This window comes from Triticum dicoccoides, chromosome 7A (assembly GCF_002162155.2).
Source record: "Triticum dicoccoides isolate Atlit2015 ecotype Zavitan chromosome 7A, WEW_v2.0, whole genome shotgun sequence".
NCBI classification, from domain to species: Eukaryota; Viridiplantae; Streptophyta; class Magnoliopsida; order Poales; family Poaceae; genus Triticum; species Triticum dicoccoides.
The window spans coordinates 90,369,694-90,385,602 of NC_041392.1; the positions used below are offsets into that span (position 1 = coordinate 90,369,694).

The following is a 15,909-nucleotide window of genomic DNA, read 5'->3' on the forward strand; positions in this document are numbered from 1 at the left end:
CACCCAAGCATAGGGAACCCTTTAGACTTTACATTGCAGCAGAGGAAGGAGTTATTGGTGTTGTTCTAACTCAAGAGACTGAAGGAAAAGAGCATGCCATCACTTATTTGAGCCGCCGCTTATTGGACGCAGAGACAAGGTATACATTTATTGAGAAATTATGTATATGCTTGTATTATGCTTGCACAAAACTGAGACATTATTTAGTGCCGAGTGTTTGTATAGTAGCTTGTCAAACCGATGTCATTAAATACATGTTGCATAGGCCAATTCTTAGTGGTAGAATTGGCAAGTGGGCTTATGCTTTGATTGAATATGATTTGGCTAATGAATCTCTAAAATCCATGAAAGGCCAAATTGTTGCTAATTTCATTGTTGAACATCGGGTTAATAATAAGCATGATGTTGATATGAACCTTGTTTCATTAGTACCATGGAGATTATACTTTGATGGTTCAGTTTGTAGCAATGGCCAAGGTGTTGGTATTGTTTATATATCTCCTCATGGTGCTGTTTTTGAAGCCTCATGCCGCTTAGAATATTTTTGCACAAACAATCAAGCCGAATATGAAGCATTGTTATTCGGCCTAGAGATGTTACTTGCTATAGGTGCTACACATATTGAGGCTTATGGTGATTCGTTACTAGTGGTGCAGCAAATATCCAAAGTCTTTCAGTGTTTGGACGAATCACCTAATGTTTATCTTGATAGATGTCTAGATATAATTTCTAGTTTTGATTGCTTTAGCATTGCTCATATATCTAGACATGACAATTGGAAAGCAAATGAATTGGCACAACAAGCATCCAGATATCATGTTGATCATGGCATGTTTCATATCTCTCAAAGACCGATGTCTTGTCTTGCCAATATGGGAGAGGCCGAACCTGAACCCAATGATTCGGCCATTAACAAAAAGTCTAGTGCAGGTGACAATCCCGACTGGAGGAAGCCCATTGTTGATTACTTGTGCAATCCAAGTGAAAGGGTGGACAGGGTTGTTCGGCGTATGGCTTTCAAGTATACAATAAGAGATGATGGTCTTTATCGCTGAACCGTCGATGATGTTCTTCTAAAGTGTTTGGACGAGGACCAGGCAAGAGTTGCTATGGGAGAAGTACATGAAGGTATTTGTGGCACTCACCAGTCGGCTCGCAAGATGAAATGGTTATTGCGACGTGCTGGGTTTTATTGGCCGACTATGATTAATGATTGCTTCAGATATTATAAGGGGTGTGAAGCTTGTCAAAAGTTTGGTGATATTCAATTGGCTCCTGCTGCTATGTTACATCCTATTATCAAACCGTGGCCTTTCAGAGGTTGGGGTTTAGATTTCATTGGACAAATCCATCCGTCTTCCTCAAAAGGGCATCGGTTTGTATTGGTGACAACTGATTATTTCACTAAATGGTCTGAAGCAGTACCTCTCAAGAACATGACGCATACGGAGGTAATTCAGTTCATAACCGAGCACATTATTCATAGATTCGGTATTCCTCAAACGTTAACTACACATCAAGGTTCATCTTTCATGTCACACAAAGTCAGAGAGTTTGCCGAATCTTATAACATAAAGTTGCTCAATTCCTCTCCATATTATGCCCAAGCTAATGGACAAGCTGAGTCTAGCAATAAAATTTTAATCAAGCTCATCAAGAAGAAGATTGAGGATAATCCAAGGAGATGGCATGACTTGTTGTCTGAGGCATTATGGGCACATAGAATCTCAAGGCATGGTGCTACGAAAGTGACTCCATATGAGCTAGTATATGGTCAGGAGGCTGTTTTACCGGTGGAAGTAAATTTGAATGCTTTGAGAATAGCCAAACAAAATGATTTATCGGCAATAGACTTCTATAACTTGATAATGGACAACATTGATGAGGTTGCTGATAAACGTTTGGCTGCTTTGAATGCCATACAGAGAGATAAGTTGAGGGTGGCAAGGGCTTACAATAAGAAAGTCAAGTTGAAGAATTTTCAAGTTGGTGATCTCGTTTGGAAAGTGATTCTGCCGATTGGTTCAAGAGATAGAAAATTCGGGAAGTGGTCTCCAAGTTGGGAAGGTCCTTTTAGAATTACAAGAGTTGTTCCCGGAAATTCATATTTGGTGGAATCAATACAAGGGGCATTGTTACCTCGAGCTCTCAATGGCAAATATTTGAAGAAGTACCACCCGAGTGTGTGGCACGAAGCCTAAGTGGGCAATGGCCGATATACGATTATCGCCCTTAGCACAAACATGGCCGATACATAATTATCGCCCTGAGAAAAATAAATGGCCGATGGAGTGTTGATATCGTCCTTAGAACAAACACTATGCATATTATTTTTCGGCGTGCAAGCTTTGCCGAAAAACAGGGGGGCATGTGTTGACACCTGATTTTGGCAAGATACAGATTGCAATGAAGATGGTCTCGAGTGAATGAGTTTTCAGCATAAAAATATTCACGTCACCGAGTGGAACCACTTTGATGTTTCGGTTATATTCATTCGACTTTATCTTACGGACCGAAACTATACTCCGAGTGGCATAGTTCAATGTTCCGAGTGGTTTTTGGCCAATCACATCTTCAAGATAACCTCGGATGAAGGAGCACTCTTAAGGAATTGTCTTCGTCTTGTCGAGGCAATCGATTTTGATATATAAATCATCTCAATCCGAGTTCATATGCAAAAGTTAGAGGCAATATACTGCAGACTGAACCTCAACGGAAATATGGCGCGAGGTGCCAAACACTTGTCTGATAGGTTGCGCGAGTAATTCGGTCATCAATACGGCCTTGAATCGAAAAACCTTCAACATGGAAAAGTTTCGTCTCGTCGAGCCGATCGATTTTCATATATAATTCGTCTCAATCCGAGATCATATGAGGCCTGGAGAGACAAATCAAGATCGGGCTATGTTTTCAGTCGGAAATCCGAGTGAAAAGTTTACCATCCGAGTGAAAGTTTACGGTCGAGTGAAAGTTTACGGTCGAGTGAAATTTTACAGTCGAGTGAAAGTTTGCTGACCGGGTGAACTTATTATTATCCAAGTGAAAATGTAGTCATCCAAGTGAAAATATCATCATCCGAGTGAAATTGTCATCCAGGTGAAAATATTCCGAGTGAAAAGATTACCATCGGGACGAAAACTTGCCGATTGAATAAGATAGTGCCTTCCGAGTGGAAATATAGTCATCCGAGTGAATAAGATAGTGCCTTCCGAGTGGAAATATAGTCATCCGAGTGGAAATATAGTCATCCGAGTGAAAGATTGTCTTCCGAATGAAAAAGTCCAATCGGACGATCCGAGTGAAAGTATCTAATATCCGAGTGGATGAGCTCAAGTCCGAGTGAAATTGAACATGTGCTCAAAAGTTTATCAAAATGACCTTGCATGAAGAAGTGTCCAATACAGAAGTTGTGCGTATCATCAAGACAGTAAATTTTGATTTTGGAGTCATCATCATCAGAGATAATATATAGCCTACAAATTCACTACGAGACTCGGATAATCCAGTCTACTGCAAAACCGAGTCCGACCGGAAGATAAAGATGACCTCGAAAAGTATTCAAGATGGCCTTATTTGAAAAAATGATCAACATGAGAGTTGTTCGTATCGTCGAGGCGCACAAGTTTGATATTTGGGCCGTCTCGATCGAAGATCATATGCAAGCCCAGCGGCCCGCGCAAGAAGGAAGACAGAGTTTGGGCCAGATTCAGACTGAATCCGAGTTGGAATAGAATTAGGACTCTAGGACGTGAATTGGTGTAATTTTTCTTGTAAGGAAAGCCTAGATGAATCCTTTACTTGTACGGGAAGTCCAGCCACCTCTTATATATGTTGGGGGTGACGGCCGATTGAATAACACACAATCGAACAAATCAATATACTATTTTTTCATCTATGTTTTATCTCTCCACCGTTTTTCTATCTCGTTCTTCGCTGTTCTTCGTGTTTGAGAGCTGCGAATCCCGAGGCTCTAGGGGCGAGCGAATCGACCTAGGGCAGCCCATAGCCGCTGCACTCCCTAACGGGGTCCCTCCCGGGGGTGTGGGGTTTTCGGGTCTGCAAAAGCGTCCGTCGACTGTCTTGCGTATCGCGTTGTTGGTCGGGTCTCCTTTGACATGAGCTGCGGTGCATCACCCCCGGCGTCGAGGGTACACGTGACGTGTTCGTGTGTCATATCCCCATTCTCTGTATAGAAGAAAAGCCCCTCTAGACATGGGAATCCATTGGTACACTGTGAGCCTTCCTACTATGCTTCTCATTATACGCACAGAATTAAAAGGACAAAGTGAGTAAGCCTCCAACCCAATGCAATGGTGCCCTCAATAATGGCAGGGTCGCAGATAAATACTCCCTCCATTTCAAAATAGATGACTCGACTTTATACTAACTTTGTAGTATTATGCACATAGACATAGTACTGCGTTATGCACACATGACACAACAGGGCAAGTAAAATTAAATACCCACCAACTGATACTGCCACGAGGATTTAGTTCCCATTGGCCCCGGCCTTTAAAAGGAGCATGTGTCCATCTTCATTTGCAACACACACATGCACACGGTGCTCCCTCTCCCACCAGTACCATCACCATATAACTTCTAAACATCATGATAGCTCGAGATTTAGTCTAGCCCATAGCTAATTTGATATTCTATATGATGCTATTGTGGTGTGGCCGTGTGGGTTGGTTAAGCATTTCATTTGGTCTCATAGTTTAGGATCTGGTTTGATTGCCTCTCCTTTCTTTTTTTAGGTTTTATAAGCATCGATGTCTTGTTTGTGGTGACCCCGACTCTAGATCTATTTGGGTGAGTTTTGTTTCTCAGTGATAAGACTATCATATAGGCGAGTTCTTCCCAAATGTAAGATTTCTCAAAATTGATTGGAGTTGGAACTGGGTCACAACTAGGTGTTGGAGGCATCTAGGAAGATTTAGGAGTGTTGTACTTTAAAATGTCAAGTGGCATCCTAAGTGCTGAATCTATGTGTTTTCCACCTACTTCTATGGACTCTGTATAAAGCTGAGAGAAGATGACATCACGTGAATTATATTGAGCGAGTATGCATGATGGTCTAGTAATAAGATTACTGAAGCTTGATGTGTTGGTTGTTTCTAGCATTGTTCCCTTTTTGTGCTCTCTCGTGAGATGTTCGGACTTTCAAACTTAATTTGCAATAAAAGTAGGTTGAGTGCATCAGCTGATCTAGAGGCCAGGGGCATTTCCCCCCTCCCTTAGGCTTTGTTCGGTTGCCTCATGGTAGAATCCACGTGTGGTTTCTAACCTCCCAGGGATTTGATGATCCCCGCCTTGTCACCCAACCCCCACCATTCCCCATCCATATGAAATCCCTGTGTGCATAACCTGTTCGGTTGCTCCTCTGGTAATCCATACACAAAGACAACACTGTTCCATAGAATTAAAAGACCACACAACCTACACGTTTTTTTGCAGTACAAAAATATGACAGAACATAAGAGAAGAAACTGTACAAGATATACGGATGTTACATAATTTATTTATCTCAAATAAACAGTAAAATCGGTGAAGATATAATACAGATGTTACATAATTTATCTCAAATAGACAGCAAAATAATTCTAAAAATTCTCAGTTGTCCCAAACTGGAATCGGTCACTTTCAGAGTATGGTTTAGCATCTCTGCAAAATCATGCAAGACATAATACAGATGTTACATAATTTATCTTGCCGATGTCGCTTCTGTAGTGACTGATGCACTGCATTGGCAATAAAGGCAGTTAGTCCATATCAAAGGACTAATATGAGAGCGGAATACATGAACAAAGAAATAAATGAGATGTCTTACTTTTGGCAATCAACAATCAAGTGAGCAAAGAAATACTGACAAGATATATGTTGACCAGCTAGCAAAAAAAAAAGATCAAATGGACAGCAACATCGTATCCATATGCACCAAACAGATCACAACTATATGGTAAAAACTTAAAACACATGCATTGATCCAGGCACAGAAAATTAAAATCTTTGCTTAGTTATCAAACAGCATCGGCACGATGAGAGGCATCAACAACCATAGTTAAAAGGAAGAATAGTTAACAAGTTGCAGTAGTTATAGAACTTTGTTTTATTATCATCAACAACCAGAATAAGAAATGGACCTTTTGATGTGAGCTAGTTGAACCATCAGCTTCAGGTTACTAGATGAACAAGGCAGGTTCATGTGAGCTAGATGAACATGCGAGTCCCAGTAGGGGTACCATGAAAACCAAGGTTGTACATCAAAACTACATGCTAGCAACGGGCATATTAAATAGAAGCAGAATTTGAGTACCTGACTTATTCCTTTTCATCTCTCAGCCACATAAGAGTAGTCTCTGGTTTGGCACTCATGAAAATCTCTCGGTTCTCGGGGATCTTGAAGACTCGGAAAGCCTTGACCTCTTCCTCAGGTGTGATGTCCATTGTTTTCAGCAGATCGATGCAGTTTTTGATAGAGTACTCATCCACAACCCTTGGCTTATTCCTCTCATCCTCCACCTGCTTCGCCCTTATTTCCAAGTACTTCTCCATCATTGCAGCCACATCACCATTCGCTCCCCTCCATCTCTTTGATTCTTTCTCTTCTCCATTTCTTGAGGGTGCAGTAGCCAAATTTGGTTGAGTTTGTTGGGGCTCCACATCAATGTTTTCTTGCACGTACACCTCCTCAACATCTTCATCAATCTGCACCCTTTCTCCTCCAAGATTCTCACCATCAACTGATGTTTCTCCTTGATTCTTGCCAGCTCCTCCAAGATTCTCGAGATGTGGTTGGGTTGAGCAATGTGATGACTCGATAGAGGTGAAGTTATATGTCCCTTCAGCAGTTTGGCCTACATGTTAAAGTGACAATCAAATATAAGATTTCAAACTAAAAGAGTAAACAAACATAAAACAATGACATGAGTATATGAATGAGCTCAAATTCTTCAACAACTACAATGTCTAGTAATGTCAGCTATTAACATAGCTCTCAGCTTACCAAAAAAGAACAGTTTGTAGCACAGATCTATTGACCAAGCAATAATAATCTACAGTAATATGAATAAGGAGAAGATTAAAACAAGAGAATTAATCTACCTTGTCCTTCACGATGCTGCCCAATTCAGGGTCTTGCCACAGCTGTGAGGCGACGAAGCTAGCCTCTAGAAAATGAAGACAAAATGCAGATTTAGCTATATTTTCGTTATGTACAGACTGCACTATGTGTATTTAGATAATCAAGAACAAGAATCAAGAATAGATGATGATCACACCATGAAGAGAACAATTTATTTAATATACCAATGATCATACCAAAAGTATCTTATGTTCAGACATCAAAACAATTTAGAAGTATGTGCTCTGCTGCTAACAGAGATTAGGTTCATATACTATATTTTGGGACGAACATCATACTGTACTATCAGCAGCAAGCAGCAAAAACAACATGCATTTTTGTTCCTTCGGATTAGTTAGTCCTTCTTTATACCAAGAAATAGACTAACGATTATACTAATTCTGTCGAGAAAAATAAAATAAACTGATGATAGTCTAGGAAAGTGCACTGGCTTTGCGTACAAGTCCAATAATGCAAATCGAGATGGTGACCCTAGAGACAATCCTCTCCCTCTCTCTCGACATGTCATCTGTCTGTCTAACCACAAAATTAACACTGAGGCTGGAGTACTACCCACAAATCACAACAGACATATACAAACAAATTACTGACACCAAATTGTACTACTGACTCCAATACAATTTACTAACAACGACATATCAGAATAGGTAATCTGGCTAACCTTCCTTTCTTGTTTCTACCTATCTAAATAACAATTGATGGTAGTTCCTAGGAAACCCCAAGAAAGTCTCGACCTTGACGACCACATTCTGGAAGACAGATCAAGATCCGGCTAGGTTTTCATGAAGGGGGCGAATCAGTAATGCTAGAGAGAAAGACAATGGGAGGGGGAGGAGGAGGGAGAGCGAGAACCAACCAGAGATCTCCTCACCTACAGCAACCACTCCAGAGCTAGGGTTCCGGCCGCGGCAAGGGGGTGGCAGGGGAGATGGGACAATCGGAGCCAGGGTTCCGGCGGGCTTCGTGGCGGCTCGTCGAAGCAGGAGGGCGCCCTCCTCATCCGGGCAGGTTGCGCCGCCGCTGTCCACTAGTCCCCGCCGCCTCCGCTTCTGTCGCCTCGCTCGGGAGAGATGAGACGAGCGCCTCGCTCGGGGATTCCTTCCACGGGGTGCTGGTCGATGATTTTTTCCACGTGGGTTTGGGGAGGTTTGGGCCGGGGAAATACCACACAGGGCTTAACCGAACGAAAGAAAACTGGGTGGGCCGGGTTTATTCCCCGGCGGGGTTAATCCCTGCAGACCCGCGTGGATTGGACCCAAAACCTCGCGGGGTTGGGCGTAACCGAACACAGCCTTAAAGAAATCCTAACTGCTAAATGTAAACCGAAGGCCACTCGTTCAGTTCAGAGTTCATGCAACTAGCAGCGACAAAATTAATTAACTCGCAAATCCTTAATGTGGACGCATGTATACTCCTCCCTCCCTTCAATTGAATCGAAAATCAGATGAAGCTTACGAGTATCAAACACCAAACCCTGAGCAAACTCATGTACCACCAACGTTCTAGTGACATTCATAACAGTGGATGTACTGAAACAAACACTGATTTTGTGGTGTCGCAGTAATGCCGTGATGACTGTGCATAGATAGATAGAATGCAGAGTCATGAAGTCCTACAGATAAATAATAGTCTTGTGAACACTTTCCTTAAGTTTGGACTCCAGCTCGAGGATGACCATGCCGGAGGAGGCATTGTAGGAGAACTCCACGGGAGCTGAGTCCCAGCGTGCAACTTTTCATCCGGACAGACGAGTAGGCACTGAACCTCCCGTGTCCTTGCATTACCATGCATACCAGCCCTACTGCCTCGTTGGAGCTCAGCTCACGTCGTGCAAGTCTGCCGTCGTGATGAAGGCATCGAGCTCATTAAGCCGCTTCAAGAAACAGTAATCATCTCCTCGAGCCTCCTGATGGCCATGTCAACCTGCCTTCAAATAGATGAGATGCTTTCTTTATACTAGGTATGTTGCACGGCTGAGGTCAAGCTCACCCCTTCCAAACGCCGTTCTTTCGCCAGACGACAGCGACGCTCGCTGGCACCGCTCTTTTCCTAAAGACGTAATCATGATGCTCCTTTCCGTGTCAAGGTTCCGGGTGAAAACCCGTGTCGAGGGGGAACTCCTGGATTTGGGAGGAAACGAGACCGCGCCGCCGCCTGCTCACCGTGCCGTCGCTCGACTCTTTCTCAACATGCTGACCTACGCATCGGCGGCGTGCCCGCTCCCAACCACGGCGACTCCACGCCCGCACGCCATTGCTCCCCCCGCAGACCTCGCTGCGCTGCCTCCCGCCATGCCTCCCCGACGACGCAGGCCTGCGCCGGCGACAGGAGACGCTCCCTCTCCCCCTTCCCCTTCCCCCACCCGATTACCCCTGCAAGTACAGGAGGCGTTTGCGGAGATGGCGAGACTGATCTCACCAATCCTGCAGGCTGCAGCCATGGCGTTGGGGAGTCGGGAATGGACGGAACGGGCGATAAGGATCCGCGATGCCACCGCGGCGTGGATCTGACGGGTTCAGGAGTGGAAGGCGGCAGATCAGGCGGTGGCGGCGGCGCGAGATCCAGTCACGCGTGCTGCGGCGAGCAGGTATGCCGAATCATGTCAGCTGCGAGCAGAAGAGGAGCAGAGATTGCTAGCGAAGAGGATCTTCGACGAGGCCACGCTGGCGGAGAGACTGAGGATGCCTCCATTCCCACACTCTCAGACGGAGGGATTCGTGAAGTGGGCGAGGACAGAGGCGAAATCCGAATATCCTCGCAGAGCACTGAGGTGGGAGGGCATGCTCGGGGTGATTCCCAGATCGCCGCCGCAAGGCATCTCTTCCTGGCCGCCGCCGTTGATCCGAGTCTGAGCACAGATGGAGCTCATGCTGGAACGCCCCCAGGCTCTCCACTGGCGAGCAGTAGCAACCCTGGAGACCGGAGCAGTCGAGCTTCGCCGCCACCGATGCCATTCAGTTCACCGGAGAGGCGGGTCATGGGCCGAAGGGCGACTGCCAGGAGGGCCCTGCTGGTCAGCGAGCTCGCGGCGGACCCCTCCTACCCCGACCCCAGTACTTTTGCGAGGAAAGTGGTTGCGCCTCCTCAAAAGGCGCCTCCCCCCCCCAGATCTGCTTCAGGGTCCGGGACGGGGGCACCCTAGGGTTCGTCCAGCCCAGAGCAGATCCAATTTGGTCTGGGTCCGGAGAGATAAATTCATCTCAGGAGACTTCTCTACTGCCGATTGCCACCCGGTTGGAAATTCGGACCGCCTGATTGCCCCGAAACATTTCTCCTTCTCCAGAGATTTCTGGGCAAGAAAATCCGGCAAGATCCCTTTCGCCTCAATTGTCAAGATGGCCGGGGGTGGACGCGATGGCAACAATCGGGGAGGAAGATATGGCTCGGGGAGGGGCCGAAATGGTCGCCCTCCCACTCCCTCGCCGTCTGGGCAGGAGGGGGCCGCTCCCCCTCCGATGGTGCCTCCAGCGCCCCAAGCTGCCCCGCCGCCGCAGATGTCGATCTACGCCAAGCCTCCCTTGTTTCCAGTAGGCTCAGCCCAAACTATGATGCCAGGGGGACATTTGTATGGATACCAAGGAGGTTGGAATCCACAAGCGCAGCAGATGCCACAGTGGGCAAGCCAGCAGCAGTTCCCCTTTCAATATTTGCCTCCTCCGCAGGTCTTTCCTCAACAATTCGGCCCTCAGATGCAGCATGTTCAGTTTGGGGGGAGTGTTTCATCTGCTAGAGGAAGTGCACAGGTCAGTCAGTCGGATTCTAGTAAAAGTAAGAAGAAGAAGAGCCAGAAGAGTAAGCAGACAGTTGCTACTGCCAATAGCGACGATTCCTCCTTCAATGTGGACCCTAAGTTCATCGGGGCGATCTGTTACAACTGCGGGCTCCCAGGACACTTTGTGGGTATGTGTCTGATTCCCAAAGTCTGTTTCATTTGCAAGACGCCTGTTCATCACATGGACTCTTGCCCCACTTGTTACAAGCCATACCCTGCTGCCATGTATTGGGGAAGTGCCAACAATGGCTTGGGCTTTTTTCATATTGATACTGGTGACAAGGAAGATTGCGAGTGGCTCAACTTTGGAAATGTTGGTTTGGTGTTAATTGAAAAAGGGGAGATCTCTGAAAAGGAGCTAGGGTTGTGTTTCTCAGATATGTGGAAAACCAACTGGCCCTGGCAGATTAGAAAGTATGATGAGAAAAAAATTATTGTCAGGTTCCCTCCTAATAAGAAGATAAAAGATCTGGTGGAGTACCCTTCCATCAACCTGAAAAAAGAAGGAGTCACAATCTCTTTTAGTGATTGGAATGGAGAAATGCCAGCTTACGACATCTTAGAGGAGACTTGGATAGTGATAGAAGGTCTACCTCCAAAATGGATATCTTGGCACATCATATCTCAGATATCTACTATACTGGGAGTTCTTGTTAATGTTGATTGGCACACCATCTTCAGGAGATTCTATGAGAAGGTAAGGATTCAGGTGGCTGTTAGAGACCCTGCCAAAATTCCCAGAGACAGGATGGTGGAAATTCACCATGAGCTTTATTTGCTGCAATTTTCTGTGGAATCTGAGGCTGATAGTGGTCAGGGGTCAGATATTCCTCCAGGACCTGATGATAACAACCCCTCTCAGAACAAGCACACTGAAGATGAGTTTGATTCCAGTGGTGATGATTTACTTAGAGAAGATATGGATACTGGGAACAACAATACCAACAGTAACACTGGCAAAAGCAAGCAGCAGAAATCTGGGTCTGGATCTGGTGGTACCAAGAACATGCAAAAGTGCTCCACCCCTGCTCCTAGAACTAATGAAGTAAATGCAGGCCCTTCCATCTGTCTGGGTGCTCCTATGACCAAGAGCTACCTTGAGGTAGTGAAGAAAAGAATCAATGACAGCATAGGGTCCCCCCCTTCTTGGCAAGTTTGAAGATGCTGCTGCTCCTAAGCACACCACTACTCTGCAGAAGTGGGGCCCTGTGGTGGCCTCCAGAATCAGCACCAGAAATAAGAAGGATGATAGGCCTGCCCTTCAAAAAGCTTAGGAATTGAAACAAATCAAAAACCTGGAAAAACCTACTGTGAAAAAAGGTACTCTTAACTCTTTTGCTTGCTTAGATGATGATTTTCTTATTAAAACTGCAGAGTACTCAGGTATTAACCTGGGTGATAGCAGTGATAATATTAAGGAGAACATCTGCACTATTAGGCAGATTGAGTTGGATAGACTTGCTAAATTCAACTCTGATAATCCTGAAGTTTTTCTCCCTGCTAGTATAGACATTACTGGAGAGGAGTTTGGTTTTTCTGATGATAATCTAGGGAGTAATTCTGGGTCAGAGGAAGGGACACATATGAATGTTTCCTCTACTTCAGACTTCCCCTGGGTTGAAGTCAAAAGAAAATCTGGCTCCTGTAGGGGGAGAAGAAGAAAAATTGATTTTATAGTTAAATGATAGGTTATTTTTGGAACATCAGAGGGTTGAATGGACCCATTAAAATTCTCAGGAGGACCCCGACTCGATGTCACATCGATCTAGCCGGTAACACCTCATATCACTTTGCGGCCTCACGCACGGTATCCCCACGGGTGTCGCCTTACCTTTGCCCGGGACCGTTTGCGCCTTTTGGCTCACGTGTATGATAGTGTCGCTAGCATCCATATGATAAAGAGCCCGGGCTGACATGACTAGTCGTAAACCCAAAGTGGCACAGACTTACAGGGACAGGCATCCATGACCCAGCATCGAACGTGTCGGTCATCAGCGAGTGAATCCAGGCTGTAGCACTGGGCTAGCAGGACTCCGGTGAACCGGGCTGTAGCGGGCTAACAGGACTCCGGTATTCATCGCGTGACATTTCCCCGAAGGGACAGACACAGGAACGAAGAAGGACACATGCCGGCCAGCCTAAGCGTTCCGGAGCAGTAGCAAGCTACCATGGCTCGGTGGAAACACTAGGAGACATTTCCCGGTAAGAGAGGCTACTAAAGATAAACAACTAGATAGTCAGATCCCACACATACCAAGCATTTCAATAACATACACACAATATGCTCGATATGTGCAATACAACATGGCATCACAAAATGACTCTACGACTCAAGTAGTTTATTCAATAGGCTCCAAGGAGCGAGACATTACAAGCATGGGTCTCATGACCCAACAATCAGAGCATACAAGTCAAAGCACAAGCGGAAGCTATCATGTCTGAGTACAGACATCTATAAATGAAAAAGGCTGAGAAGCCTGACTATCTACCAGATCCTGCCGAGGGCACAAGATCGTAGCTGAGGTAACAAGCTAAACGTCGAAGTCCAAGCGGAACTACTAGTGAGACTGAAGTCTCTCTGCAAAACATAAAAATAGGCAAACGTGAGTACAAATGTACCCAGCAAGACTTACATCAGATCTATCTACATATGCATCATTGTCAACAAAGGGGGTGGTGGGGTTTAACTGCAGCAAGCCAGCTTTGACTCGGTGGCTATCCTAAACTACGACTGCAAAGTAACTCTTTTGAGGTGGCGCACACGAGTCCACATATTCACCATATCAATACACCACTATGGATCCGCTTCCGTCTCCCTACGAGAACGCCATCCATAGCACTCACGCTTATCTTGCGTATTTTAGAGTATCCACTTTCACTTGTCTATGAACTGATATAAGCAACCCAGAAGTCCTTTTCCGCGGACACGGCTATTCGAATAGATGATAATAACCCTGCAGGGGTGTACTTCTTCATACATGTTTCCACCACTTAGCGTCTGCACACGACATGTGCTCGGCAGACTTCAAGCGAAAGCCGACGTGGGTGTAGACCACGACCTACCTAAACACTCAAGTCTCTAGTCCAGGTTTGTCGCCTATTCGGGTTCCATCCATGAGGAGATCCGGCCGGAGTTTCGCTCACAGCCCCAAACGATGTGAACAGGGTTCCCGAGATACCAAACGGGCATCCGGTACACCGTGCCACGTACCTACCGCATCACAGCCCACCCCTACGGTCAGCGCTGTCCACGGCCTCCAGTAAGCTACAAACACCAGAAACTACTTGCAACTCCTGGACAGAGAGCTAGGGTGAATAAGAAGTCGAGCGGGGTCATATTTCAGGGCCCAATGTATGGTAGTAACTGAATCATGGATCACAAACACAGAACTCAGTTCCTGAGGACGGCTACAATGAGACAACCCACCATGTACTCCTACATGGCCTCTCACCGCTACCTTTACCAAATCGTGTTCACACACTTAGCTCACACGCAGTAGGACATGTTCACACGCCTCTGATTCATCCCCGATGAATCAGACCTGACTCAACTCTAAGCAGTAGCAGGCATGACAAACAAACATGAATGAGTAGGCACAACAGGGCTCAAACAACTCCTACTCATGCTAGTGGGTTTCATCTAATTACTGTGGAATGACAGGTCATGCAGAGGATAAAGGGGTTCAGCTACCGCAGCAAGTAACAAATGATTCGTTGTTGTCCTAATGCAGTAAAAGAGAGCAGGAGCGAGAGAGTGGGATTGTATCGGAATGAACAAGGGGGTTTTGCTTGCCTGGCACTTCTGAAGATAACATTGAGTCTTCATCAGTGTCAACGATCTCATCATCGGTATCACGTCTATCGAGAGGGGACAAATACCGGCAACACAGAAAGGAACACAATCAATGCAATGCACAGTATGATGCATGATCATGACATGGCAAAATGAATGTGTTTTGGGCTAATGCAACTAGCACCAGATTAAATGAAGTTGGTTTGAATCCAAGATTCAAATTCAAACTCCATATGTGGATATTTAAATGCCCTTTATTTGATTTGTACTAAACAGCAGCTATAAGTTGTTCTAACATGCATGAAAATGGTACAGATGGATTCCTTGAATTTTTCTGATAATTTTTCATATATAATTTGTTTGATTTGGAGCTATGGTTGATTTTCTATGATTTTTAGAAGTTTATGTAATTTTCTGGAATTTATAAATCATTTAATAATTATCTAAATTCCAGAAAGGAATTATTGCGTCAGCACTAGGTCATGCTGACCTCAGCATAGTCAACAGGGGCTGGTCCGGGTCAAACCTGACCAGTGGGGCCCACTGGTCAGTGACAGGGGGTTAACACGGGTTTATTCAGTTTAATTAAAAGATTAGGGGGGGGGTTGGGCCCACTGGTCAGCGTCTAATAAACTAACTAATATTTAGTTTAACATTAATCCTAGCCTAATTAGCCGGACGGGCCCGCAGGTCAGTGAGAGAGAGAGGGGGGGTCAAACCTGGCAGTGGGTCAACCCACGCCGGTCAGCGGGTCAGCGGGCGCCGGCGTTTAGCCGCCGGCGAGCCCGACGCGGCGGCGCAAGTGCAATTCGCTGTTCCGGCCACCAAAAGGGTCGGGGAGAGTACCTACGGGGAGCTGGGGATGGGCTGAGGCTCTTGGTGGAGGGACTTGAGCTCGGGGCGGTCGGAATCGACGCCGGCGGCGAGCTATGCGGCGGCCGGAGCTCGGGCACGCTCGGACACGGCGTTTTGGGGCACGGAAGGAGGAGTGGGTAGGTGCTCTGGGTTCCCGGGAACGCGACGAGGACGACAGCGTGCTCGGACGCGACGTGCGGGGCCTCTAGCCGCGGCGACCTCGTGGCCGGCGGCGACGAGCTCTCGGGCTCGGCGGAGCCCGTGGTTAGAGGAAAGAATCGGCATCAGGGAGAGGGGGGGTTCGGTGCGAGGGCTCACAGCGATGGCGATGGGATGCTCGGCGAGGTC

The 15,909-nt window shown here is 46.1% G+C and overlaps 1 long non-coding RNA gene across 2 annotated transcripts; it reads right to left on the reverse strand.

The window, feature by feature from the left end:
- Positions 1-5,511: 5,511 nt before the first annotated feature.
- Positions 5,512-8,253, reverse strand: LOC119332680. 2 transcript variants are annotated; one of them, XR_005161086.1, is made up of 4 exons: positions 8,013-8,253; positions 7,102-7,166; positions 6,314-6,854; positions 5,512-5,738 (listed from the first exon to the last, which is right to left on the reverse strand). It is a non-coding gene; the product is annotated as an uncharacterized LOC119332680 (long non-coding RNA). The 2 variants fall into 2 exon arrangements; XR_005161085.1 differs by having other exon boundaries at positions 7,998-8,253.
- Between the last annotated feature and the right edge of the window lie 7,656 nt (positions 8,254-15,909).